This window comes from Sinocyclocheilus anshuiensis, unplaced genomic scaffold (genome assembly GCF_001515605.1).
Source record: "Sinocyclocheilus anshuiensis isolate Anshui unplaced genomic scaffold, SAMN03320099.WGS_v1.1 scaffold913, whole genome shotgun sequence".
Lineage (NCBI taxonomy): Eukaryota > Metazoa > Chordata > Actinopteri > Cypriniformes > Cyprinidae > Sinocyclocheilus > Sinocyclocheilus anshuiensis.
Genome location: NW_015554131.1, coordinates 648,005 through 658,313, shown reverse-complemented (window position 1 = coordinate 658,313; position 10,309 = coordinate 648,005). Strand labels below are relative to the sequence as shown.

At 41.8% G+C, this 10,309-nt stretch overlaps 1 protein-coding gene across 1 annotated transcript in view; it reads left to right on the top strand.

Moving 5' to 3' along the window:
- The window catches only part of gabbr2 (gamma-aminobutyric acid (GABA) B receptor, 2), a 228,996-nt gene that overhangs the window by 194,912 nt on the left and 23,775 nt on the right, over positions 1-10,309 (top strand). The window lies entirely within an intron of this gene.

Below are 10,309 nucleotides of genomic sequence, written 5' to 3'. Positions count from 1 at the left end.
GAAATTTTGCAGTGCCGTGCCGGGGGCCTGATGATCAAGAAGGCTCCCGCAGAAGCCTGTGACCTGGCCGCATGATCCAGGAAGCATGAAGCCGAAACCAGGCTATCATACCGACTGGACATCATATCGCGAGTGAAGTAAACACTGCAAGTCGAGCACCTGGTTTCTGAATCCAACAGAGGGGGTGCTCACCGAGAACCTACCCTAGAAAAAGGACAGAAACACACAGGTTCCTGATAAAATTGCAAAGAAAGTTAGCAGATGGATTATACACACAACCACCACCAGTCTCTGATCCTCAAACCGAGACGTGCCAGGACCCCTGGGTTGTTCGGGCTCAGACCTGGACCTTCGTGGAATCCCTGAACTTCTCGACCACCGTCTCAACGGAGGTACCAAACAGTTCGGAAGGCGAAACCGGAGCATTGAGAAGAAAGCCCCTCTCTTTTTTCCCGATATCTGCCAGCTCCCGGCGCCTATTTATACTATAGTCGCACCGGTAGTGACGTCATGGCTGTCGCCGCCCAACGTGTTTTTTTCAATGTATGCTTCAGACACGGGTCACGACGAGGCGTTCCCCATAGCGACCCCTAGAGGACGCAGTTCGAAGTTCCCTTGAAAGGGAACTTTGCTTTCAGGAGCAACCGGATCATGTGGACATGGATATTGTCTGCTGTACCCATCAGTCATTTCAGCAGGAGCTGGTTAAGGCTCTGCTTATGGTGCCAAAGATGTATACAGTAGTTGTAGTAGACGGGAGATGATTGATGGCAGTTTATTGAGTGTATATGTAACATAATCCTGAATGTGTCTCTGTGTTTAATGCGACAGGTCCTATTAGATGCAAGTGTTTTTGGGCCTTACCGCTAAGCTTTATGAAACCCAGTTTTCTCCTGGTGATCCAAGAAAGTGTCTCTCTTTCTCCATTTCCCTTAAATCATTCTGTCTTCCCATTGTCTCTTCCATTCATGTGGTCTGGATAAGCAGACTCTGTCTCTTGGCTCACTGTTGCTATGCGACTGCTGATTGAGCATGAGGGGGATGCAATTTACCAATTAGAGGCCTGTTAAATTAAAGATGGTGTCAAGGGTTCCTGTACTTAGAAAGGAACGCTGTCTGTCAGGGCCATCTGATGTACAGATTGTTAAGGGCCTGAGACCCCTGCCACTGAAGATGACATTGTTTATGCAGCTACTTCAAGAGATTTGGAGCTCTCTGAAGCCCATTTATTATGCACTGACATGCCAATGGGGTGAATTCAGGTCAGTTTGGCCACTTCTGATGTCTCAATGGCAAAACGAAGTCCAGTTTTTCTCAGATCACCCTAGAAGTTTTGGTATAATTTAATGGATAAATGCATACTTTATTATGGTCACCAAGGCTGCATTTATTTGATCAAAACTACAGTAAAAACGGTAATATTGTGAAATATTATTACAATTTAAAATAACTGTTTTCTATTTAAAAATTTAATTTATTCCTGTGATGGTAAAGCTGAATTTTCATCAGCAATTACTTCAGTCTTCAGTGTCACATGATCCTTCAGAAATCATTGTGGTACTCAAGAAACATTTCTTTTAAAACATGGTAAGTTTATCTGACTAGATTGCAGAGAATTATGTTTATTTTTCTTACCCCAGTTTTTCTTTCAAGCACAAATCTTTGTCATTTTAACTCATTTTAGCGAGGTTTATGCTTAAAAACAAATTCTGTGAATATCTAGTGTAATTTTGCTTCTTATTTTCTTGTTTTATGAATGTAGAAAATAAGATGAAAATTCTGACTGAGAAAGTGATTTTTTGCAATGTTATCTAGAGATTGGCATGAGTACTCAAGCACTTTAAAGCAGAACCAGTGATCATGAAAACAATGATCTTTCATGATCACACATGATGCAACAGAATGGAACAGAATGCATGGTCTTTAAAATGTACAGTGAATCTTCCCACAAGACAAATCATGATGCCTTATGTTTGGAGTTCTATTGTAAAAGGCATTTAATAATCAATCTGTGAGACACTGAAAAAAACCCAGCAAGACACGATACAGATGTCTCAAGTACTCATGGCTCCCCATCATTTCCTGTCTTATTGCTACCATACTAAAAATGTTAAAAATAAAATAAATAAAAAATCAGCAATCTTGAAGAATACGGTGAACTCCTTACTCTGGCCCTGTCCCAAATGGAACTCTTCATGTGCACTTGCGGTCTTACGGACTTACAATGGCCACCGCGTGCGCGTGTCCGTTAAGTCCACGAGACCGTAGGGTGTCCCATTCGTTATTTTAGCATTCAGAAGAGTGCTCATGAGCGCCCCCTTTGCGGCTGTTATGCGGTTATGCGCCCTCGATCCGCACTTCTGCTGAGCCCGCACCGGGGCGAGCTCCACAGCAGACTTCTACCCGACAGTCAAAGCAGCATTACGTCACGAAAGTGTGGACTCAGAGGAAGACCGCGAAGGTTTAGGGTGCCATTTGGGACAGGGCCTCTGTCTGTCTCTCCTTCTCTTGCCCTCTTCTGGTCTTGAACAGACACTCTCAATCACGGCTCCAGACAGATCCGTTACACTCAGCTCTACAGCTCCACACAAAGAAGAAAATCCATTAGTGTGTGTGTGTGGTGTGTGTGTGAGTGTGAGTGTGTGTGTGTGTGTTGAGAATGAGAGAGTGAACATGAGGGCATGTAATAGAAAAAAATATGGAGAGAAAAACGCACAGCTGCAATATCTCTGTGTCTTCCATGTGCCTCCCTTACAGCTGTTTTTAAGCATTGTCATGGCGCAGATGCATGTTTCTGTGTGTGTGTGTGTGTGTGTGTGTGTGTGTGTGGGCAACTGGGCATGCATGCTGTTTAGCAGTTTTTAGCAGGCAGTAATTACCATAGTCCTTGTATAGTGTCCATAGTTTCACAGATAAATCACAAAAAGTAGATTCCTTCATTCCTTTAATAGATTAATATACTGTAGCATTTCCAAAACATCATAGTAAATATCATAATTCTGGGGATCCAAATTCATCCCAATCCCCCCACTAATCACTATCCATAAAAATACAATTTTAGTAACATGTCAAAACATTAAATAATTAAATTATAGTTTATTATTTTTAAAATTCATTTTTAAATAATTTTGGAAAAAACTATACATAATATTAACAATTTCATAATGAACAAACTAAATGAACAAAATCGCTTAATTTCAGGTCAGAAATGACTGAAAGACTTGCAGTTCAGTAAGTGAGTCAGATGGTAATTCAATAATTGTTCTAATGGGTTCAGTCAGTTAATTCAGTGAAGGATTCGTCAGACTGATTCAAACTAATAACATGTGAGTCTTTTCTATGGTTATTCAATAACCGTTCTGCTGGATTCAGTTAGTTCATTCAGCAAAGAGTTCCTCAGACTGATTCAAACATATGACTCAAGTAATTTATTAGAAGAACTGACTCATCTATTCATGAATAACTGCATATTTATTTTGCAGTCAGCACATTAAAAGTCTGTCTTTACATTACATCATCACATTCAGATTGCAACTCACAACTTTTGGAAAACACTGTTTATTTTGCTATGGTGCAGATTTATGTGACGTTATGAAACTTTGCCTATGGGCCTGTTAAATACAAATGATTGTCACAGGTGGGTCTTTCAGCACTAATATTATGGAAGTGTTGAGTAAATGTGTGTTTCTAATTAAAAACAAAATGTTAAAATAATTGCATGGGGTTCTGATAACATGCATATGGGGCAGATGGACCGGCTGTTCATTAGCGAGTGGCAAAGCAAGGGCAGCAGTGTGAGCTTCATTCTGCTCCCTCATGTGCACATCTTTCTTGCTGCATCAGCAGTGTGGTGGCAGGGTGCATACAGATGCCGGGTGCACAGCAGCGTTGACTCCTCGAGTCCTTGAGGAGATGCTTTTCTCTCCTCGACCCGTGGGGAAAAGGTGGCGCTCGAGGCAGATCTCATCCGTTAACTCACCTGCTACGGATATACATTCTATTGAGCAAGATGGAACGGAGCGACGGTGTCATGGCTGGTCAACGTCACACTGTCGCGTGTGCCACAGATCACCCTCCCCTGTCCCCTCAGGCATCCGGGACTCCACAGCCTTGAGGCTCAGCTAATTAAACCCTCGGCGGTGGCAGGGGAGCTGGCTGGGTGCCAACCCACCTGGGCATAATGACGCACATAGCTGGTGACACGAACCAGAGAGCAGCGCTCATACGATCTGCCCTCTCTGAGTCACAGCAGCTCTTATAAAGAAGTGTTTGCTCACGGTCGCCTTAGTTGCTGGCGGCCACTGTCCCTTGAGGCCAGTGCTGCAACGAGACACTTATGTATTCATCCATACATCATGTGATTGTGAATAACAGTGGTAGTGTTGAAGTGTGGGTGTTGGTTTATTTGGCTACTATCAGGGTGATGAATGGGACGTCAGGTTGATTTGTGATCCTGTCTGCTGCATCGTCTGAATATATTTGCTTTGGATTTGGAAACAGTCCTCACTTCTTTAAGTGGCAGCCTGGGTAAGAGGTTTTGTACAGGGCTTGGATGCAGACCTTGGGGTTTTATTGCTCTGATTTGTGGCCATAATCCGAGCTTCATAATTGGTAGCCTTGAAATGATGTGATATTCTTGAAATGCCATTATTAGTGGTGCTTGCTAATACACTATACACTTGCACACTATGCACGCTATACACTAACCCTAAGTATTAAACTTTGGCGTGGAACTCATCCACGTTTGCCTCACAACGTGGGGCAAATACACTATGCCAACGCTTGCTAATACACTATGCCTCAGCCTCACGTTTGTTCACCAGACATAGATGATAACTTGAATCATGTGGTTTGTTTTGCTATTACTTTCCAAAGCATTTGACCTTATGATTTTCATATGGCAGATCATAAAAGAGGCAAAACATCCTTTGGACCTATACAATGTCTCTACTGGACAGTGGCCTTCAAGAACCGAAGTTGAAGAGTCTTGTCATAAGCACGCAAGCATTCAGAACAGCCTAGCATCATGGTGGCAGGTTTTGCATTTTTTACAGAAAATACTAAAATGCAGTTTAATTATGCAATGCACAGTCCAAGAAACAGAAAATGGAAATTTGCTGCTCAGACACACTCATAATCTGTTGGCACCTGTGAGGGGAACGTGTGTTTCTTTGTGCCCCACAGTTCATTACATTTAAGAGGCCTTAAGTCTCAGATGTGTGCAGTGGCAGCTTGTGCTTATCCAGAGTGGAGAAGCACAGATGTCGCTTATCAGTTGAATTTAGTTTCTCCCAAAAGCCGCTTCTCAAACTGCTACTAAACAGTTCTTATTGAAAATTATTGACCAGACTCAGAACTGCAGTATTTTCAAATGCTGGCAGGCAAGAGACATGATTATGAACGGCAGGCTAAATGTTACCGCAGCCATATCGCCAAGCGATATTTAAACGAAAACGACTGAATTCCAGCTGTTTTTATTTTTTATTTTCATTGGTGGCACATGCTGAAATTCACAACATCACTCTTGTTAGTTGGATTTTGCGTAAAGGTGCTGTATGTAATTTTTTTGACTGTATTAAACCACAAAAATGCCACAACATGTTTGCAGATATTTAAGAAACATGCTACGTTCACATACTTGTTTCTCCGAAAAACAATGCTACTGGGAGTTATTCTAATTCTAAGTGCATGTTCCGTGTCGGAATGACTGTTTTTGTTTTGGTCTGTGTGATTCCGCCCACTGCCAGTTTATCCAATAGGATTTCAACATGCCAGTTGTCAGAAAACACAGCATATTGTATGGTGGCGGCTTGTTTCTATTGTGTTGTGCTAATTTTGTTGTGTTGCGGCTTGTTTCCCTTGTGTTGTGCTAATTTCGTTGTGTTGCGGCTTGTTTCGATTGTGTTGTGCTAATTTCGTTGTGTTGCAGCTTGTTTCCATTGTGTTGTGGAGATTTTGTTGTGTTATGCACTACTGGTTCACCGTAGTACTGCAACCATGGAAGCCAGCAAACGAATTGGGTCAGAGATCACAGAATCTAAAAAGCTCTGTGATCAAAAGAATATTAAAGCGCAGATAAATCAACTCATCAACTTACAGTGTAAGGCTCGTCGCCTGCGCTCGTTCCTGTTGCGTGTCCTCAATCTGGCAACCCGAATGAGTGTATAATCTGAAAAGGAGGGAGCAAGAGGAACAACACTCTCTAATATTTTGAATTTGGACTGCAGTACCCATTTCAATCAGTAGCTATCCCATAAATAATACGTCCTGCACCTTTAAATATTTGTACAGTTTCATTTAATCTAGTCTTAAAGCAATCACTGCGAACTCATTGCACATCACAGATGGATATCTCAGTGTGGTGGGAACGTCGTCTACCGTCTCTGCCCAGAGTGCCTCTGCTTCGTGCTCTTATCAGCATCAGTCTGCTGCGGAGGCCTCCATCCTCTCTGCGGTCCGGAAACCAAGAGATTTGAGAGCAAGAGCGTGGAGGGGAAGGAAAGAGCCCTCAGGATCAATACGCACACAAGCACTGGAGGAAAGACATGGTGTGAGTGGAGATGTAAACCATATGGCACTATTAAACCCTACACCAGTCACTTAGTGCAGCAGGCCATGGGAGTCCGTACAAGAGTCTGCTCTCTCCCTCGCATCCTCCTCGACACACTCATGCACGGCTGCCTTCCTAATCACCACTCCTCGCCCCGCCCTCCTGCCCTGTCCCGCACAGAGCCTCCGTCCTTCAGGACATGTTTAGCCTGAGATTTCATGCTTCCGCGATCCACGCCGCAGGTGTCTGCCGAACATATTTAACCCCGCCTTTGTCCCCAGTTATGGCTCTCTCCTGCATGAGGAGGCAGTAATAACGCTATTGTGATCGCCCTGGCAAATCCCTTGTTAGGAAAGCTGTGAATTCAAACATGCTTTCTGCTCACAGGATGCACACACACTCACACGTGAAACGGCGATACGCAGCAGGTGATCACAGAGTGAGCTGCGAAGCTGCGCGGGGTGGGAATAAAGTAGATAAATGAAATGTTAAAGGAGAAGGAGAGATGTGAAGAATGGGAAAAGAGGGGAGATGGAGTGGAGTGAGGCGCAGCCCCCCCCCGACCGCCATATGCACATTCATTAACCTGCATGCCACAACACACTGCTGCGATGGGACGGGCCAATCAGGAGCCTGTGTGAGAGAGAGAGAGAGCGAAAGTGTTTGTCTCTGCTCATCTTCCAAATCTGTAATTAATATTGTATCTCTCTAAATGTTTCAGAACAACAAAGAAAGACTGTGTTTTTAGGATTTTGCATGATGTAAGAGGTGTTTGGAACTATTGTTATGATTTATTAAAATGCCACATTGTCTTTTCTTGCATAATTCTTTTTGTGTTGGTAGATATGTTTGTGTTAAGCAAGGGGCAGGGCAAAGGAGACATCAGAGAGGTCTGTGGCCCCTGATGCCCTTCACATGCACAGCTCCATGGGGCCAGAATAAGGCCACATCAAAGGGCTTCAAAGGGCCTCTGAAGCAAACACCTATTAATAACATATTGTAACCCAGGTAACAGGTTTTTATGAGACAGCCACTTGCATCTTTGTATGTATAATGTATGTGATTCTGTATTTACAAAATATTTGTCTTGCCAGTTTGATCCACACAACCTTTCTAAAAAAAAAAAATTTAATGTGAAAGTACGCTGTTTCCTGTGAATGTGCATGTGCATGACTAAATACTTCGTGTGAAATAAATAACTAAAAGACTAAAGAAGTGGATTAAATGGTAAAACAATTTGCATGTAATTGAGGGCAATTTGTATAAACCAGTGTGTTTATGATTATGATAATTAAAATATGATAACAAATGCCAGTTTGCAACCTCAAGAAGCATAACATACTGTTTTTGCACAGCTAGGGTTAAGGGTTAGGGTTAAAGCGGCTGACACCGGAAGTCTTGCACTGTAAAAAATAGTTGGACCTATTCTTACATTAAAATAAGGTATACATGTTGCTTAACAACCAAACAGAAATCCTTAATGGGGTAGTTAACACTTGGCACCAAACTGTTTTTATTGAGGTCTTTCTCAAAGTGGCGCAGCAGAATTTGACTGCATTCAAACCCCAGGATATATTGTGGCATCTGAGACATTTGTGCACTAGACAATATCCTTGTTTAAATCTTTAAATTTCAAAGGATATCTCTATTACATTTTTTTTTTTAATTATCTGGTAACCAGCCTTGTTACAGCCATTGAATTGAACATCCACAGTAAAAATAGCAGTAGAAAAGGAGTATTATCAGCAATAGATCAAAGGTGCGTCCCAATTTGTTTACTTGTGTACTATTCTATATTGTTTTCTATATTTCTATATTGTAGTCTAAATAGTGTGAGTAGTGTGTTCACACTAAAAATTTCAAAAGTGCACTTTAAATACTTGGATGATGCACTTAAAGGATTAGTTCACTTCCAGAATAAATATTTCCTGATAATTTACTCACCCTCATGTCATCCAAGATGTTCATGTCTTTCTTTCTTCAGTCAAAAAGAAATAAAGGTGTTTGAGGAAAACATTCCAGGATTTTTATCCATATAGTGGACTTCAGTGGTGGCTAACGGGTTGAAGGTCCAAATTGCAGTTTCAGTGCAGCTTCAAAGGGCTCTACACGATCCAAGCCGAGGAATAAGTGTCTTATTTAGTGAAACGATCAGTCATTTTCTTTAAAAAAATTCAAATGTATATACTTTTTAACCACAAATGCTTGTCTTGTACTAGCTTTGCAATGCGCATGCGCGACTTAACGCATTGCGTAATCACGTTGGAAAGGTCACGTGTGGTTAGTTCTTCATCAGTGTACTCCGGTTCAACTAGGTAGGGTAAGGGGCGAAAAAACTCCATCTCATTTTCTCCTCCAACTTTAAAATTGTCAGAATTCATTGTTTTTCCTTTTTTAAAGGGAGTTTGACTTTCTTTGCACATTCACTTTTAAACACTGGGTCAGTACTTCCGCCTACGTCAGTACTTCCGCCTACCTTTCCAACGTGTCTATGTAATGCGTGAAGTCGAGCTAGTGCAAGACGAGCATTTGTGGTTAAAATATATATACATTTTTATTTATTTTTTTATTTTTTTAGAAAATGACCGATTGTTTTGCCAGATAAGACTCTTATTCCTTGGCTGGGATCATGTAGAGCCCTTTGAAGCTAAATTGAAACTGCTTCCATTGAAGTCCCTTATAATCCCTTATAATCCTGGAATGTTTTCCTCAAAAAGCGTAATTTCTTTTCGACTGAAGAAAGCAAGACATGAACATATTGGACGGCATGGGGGTGAGTAAATTATCAGGAAATTTTTATTCTGGAAGTGAACTAATCAATTATCTGAAAAATTAAAGTGTGGAATGTTGAACACTTCATGCACTCAGCTGTCGCAGCTTTAAAGGGGTCCTCTTTTACAAAGTCTGGATTTTGTTTTGGGGTTGTACTAGAACAGGCTTTCATACTAGGTTGTTCGAAAAACACATTATTTTTCACATATTTTACATTATTACAACACCTCTCTCCCCAGTCTGGCATGAACGGCTCGAATAGTTCCTGTATCAAATGAAGGCCCGCCTTCTGAAATAAGAAATGTGCTTTGATGGGTTAGCTGGGCCAGTGTGTGTTGTGATTGGCACCACTCAGCGCCTGGTCGGGAAATGTCATGCCCCTTACCATAACCGCCTGCAAGCTTCAGTGTAAATATTGTCCAAATCAATTTGAGCGTGATTTAAAGGTCCCATATTGTCAAAACTGAAATTTCCTGGCTTTTTTCATGATTACTGAGGTCTAGGGGCTATTTAACTACTATAAAAGTTTCAAAACAGTCAGTCCACAGTAAAATGCTCACAGCCTGCTTAAAGTTCTAGCTATTTTTCACGAACCGTTGTGACTTCCGTAAAAAGTTGACGTCAGAACTGCACAGTCACCGCCTTCAGTCACCACCCCGAGCACCGCCCACAGTCCCACTCTCCTTTTGCCAAACCCCCAGACAACATCGTGTCCATGCTTTTGCTGAGCAAGGACAACACGGAAACATGTCGGAAAGGTTAACTTTAACCACTAAACCAGATCGGCCGACCTGTAATGTTACACTCTCACTCAAAGGATGGACGATCTGACAGGATTGTAACTATGAGGTGGATCACATCTAACGTGTACAGTAAAGACAAACTCACCGTGTCTATCTAGTCACGATGTAGATGTATATACATTTCAGTTTCAGCAGGCAACTATTTTAACAGCTACATTATTGTTCCAGCCACAATTAATCACAA